Source organism: Echinops telfairi, unplaced genomic scaffold (assembly GCF_000313985.2).
Source record: "Echinops telfairi isolate 266 unplaced genomic scaffold, ASM31398v2 ScPeMD7_20;HRSCAF=75, whole genome shotgun sequence".
NCBI classification, from domain to species: Eukaryota; Metazoa; Chordata; class Mammalia; order Afrosoricida; family Tenrecidae; genus Echinops; species Echinops telfairi.
In genome coordinates, this window is record NW_022103917.1 from 4,048,601 (window position 1) to 4,051,332 (window position 2,732).

Here is a 2,732-nt window from a genome sequence, read left to right on the forward strand (position 1 = left end):
CCCCACATGCATTGAGCTTCCAGTGAATCCCTCTGACTCTGTACCTAGGATGGGAAAGGCCTTGCTATCAGACAGCATACATTGTAGGGTAGAGATGCAGTGAGGTTAAAAGTTAGCAACCTTAGCAGTGGATTTCCCTTCAGACCCACTGAATATTTGTTTTAGCTGTTGATAGCAAGAGAGAAAGGGTGAGGGAAAGAGTGGGTCTTACGCAAGATAAAAGGAAGACATAAGACCTGATAATGGTGGAGAGACGATGTGTTGCCAAAGATTGTACCCACCTTTTAATCTTCTCAACCAACCTTTATGCAAAGTAGTGAGGACGCCCATTTTATAGATGAGGAAATCTAGGGGCAGAAAGTTACTAGCCACATGGCCTGAGTCAGTGTTAGAGTTAAGTGCCTCTAAAACAACAATTCTCAACCAGGGGCAATTTTTCCTCCCATCCCAGTGGAAATGTGGCCATGTTTAGAGATATTCACAGCTTCCTCAGCTGGGCAGGGTATGGGTTAAGAGGGGTGGAAGGGAGGTGGCAGGGAAAATCATTGCTCTGGGGGCACTGGGTTTCTGTAAAGAGTAATGGAAAAAATAGGAGTCCACAGTGGATGGCTACACAGCATGAGAACTGGGAAATGTTCTCTGATATATATTTGTAGCTCACACACAAACACACCTGGCAGGAGTGGGAATGTTGTGCTACTGGCATCTAGGGGCTGGAGGCCAGGAATCCTGCTAACCATCCTCTAATGCAGCCAAGAATTACCAGCTCCACATAGCCATAGTGCTGGGGTTGGCAAACACTGAGCTAGGCCTCATACTCCTATCTCATTCACAGTTCGCCCTTGCTCTCAGAAGGCTGCTCATTCCCTCATACACATAGATGCAGGGCCAAGCCATTGTCATTAGCAATACAGGTCCAAAGGTGAACACAGACTTAAGCAGGGTCCTCTGCCACTTGGTCATTATCTCAAATGATCCACCCCAACTTCGTTTCAGCAATTCCATCTCATAGATGAAGCAATGGAGGTTAATGTCCTGGTCACAGTGCCCGAAATGGAAGAGCCACCAAGGTCAACACTTTGAATGTTGTTTCCCCTCCACAAGACAGCCTGAACAAGTAACAAACACTTTCCACCCTCCTCAAAGAAAGCTGGTCAAGACGAGTGATGCAGACCTGGATCTGGTCTGCAGGGGAGCGATCGAGAGTTTGCCAAGTTCCGTGCCCGCATTATTTTGGAGGATCTGGAAAATTAGGCCTGTCTTATTCAGCTTGCATTCTTTTCTTGCTAGGCTCAAAGCACAGCAGCTACACAATCTGCTGTTTGTGTAGAAAATGTGTCAGGAAAGAAAAGGAGAGACCCACATGTGAGCATCTGCTGGAAAAGCCTCTCCCACCATTAACCATACAATCGAGGGAGGAAAAACAGCTGTGCCTGTGATTGTAGATGTAAGCATAAACCCTGGATGTAGCGTTGGAACAAAAGGCAGCAGGCAAAAAGAGGAGGAACATAGAGTTTTCGTATCAGAAAGGGATCGCTCTGTGACTCAGCTCCTGCGTCTACCACTCCGGCCACCACCTTTCAAAATGACACCATCTGTAGGGAACAGCAAGATGGATCTAAGCAGGCAAATTATGCACGAGGCATAGCACCTCCAGCCCAAAGAAGCGAGGAAGCGCTGAGGATGTAATAAACAAGGCAGCGGAGTTCCACAGACTGCAAGTCAACAGCCAAATATGTCGCACTGAATGTTGGCAGCATTTCAACAAAAAGACTTGCCTTTGAATCCTAACTCCAGAGAATGAAGAAAATGCCGAAGCTGATGGATCCTTGGAGATCAACTAGTTCTATCTCTAGGCTCATACATGAGGAAACCGAGGCCTGATTCTAGATAGTTTCCAGGAAGATATAGGTCCATATATATATAAAAATAGTCAGAGATTACAAACTGGCATAACATGACAAGGAACATTCCATACAACTTCATGTATAACTGAGGAAGTCGGCTTGCCAGCATACCATGTAACAATATAAAGGTATACCTTGATTCTGGAAGTCAAAAGCCACTGTGGATCACCCATCCTTGTCCAAAGTGCTGAAGTGTAATTCTGCCACTCCAGGTGGATTAGAAATACCTATTAGATCGCAGCAAGTAACCCTGCACAACTGCTTTGAAGGCAAATCAGAAATGGTAATGAGGTGCTGCTCCGCTGGCTTCCAGCTTAAATTACCAGGGAGATTTGATCTGAAGGTGGGAAGAAAGAGAAGCCAGTCAGACCCATCGTGCCCCAGACCACAATACCCTCCTGGATTGGTTTACTTGGGCCAGCGAAGAAGTCTGAGCCCAGGGAATCAGGAGGCTGGGCTCTGGCTTCAGGTTCTGTTTAGACTATCTGTATTATGGAGACTCAAACTCAGCCCACAGGAGGAGCGGGCTCCATGTCTAGAGGCTTCCGTGTTTCTTGTTCTCCTTAGAGAATGTGGTGAGGAGGACAGGAAAGGAAAAATGGGAGAAACGGATAGGAAGAAATGGTAGGAAGAAGCTGGGTTTTGCCATCTTTCCCTGCCCCTCCCTCAATTACCAGCACAGTTGAAATAATAATAATGAAATTATACAAATGTAAAATTAATGTAAAAATAATAAAGCATGATTCATTCTGCTTGCTTGATGGAGTTTTAACTAACTGATTCCACTCTTGTTTTGTATTCACGTTTTTGTGATTTGAGTGCAAG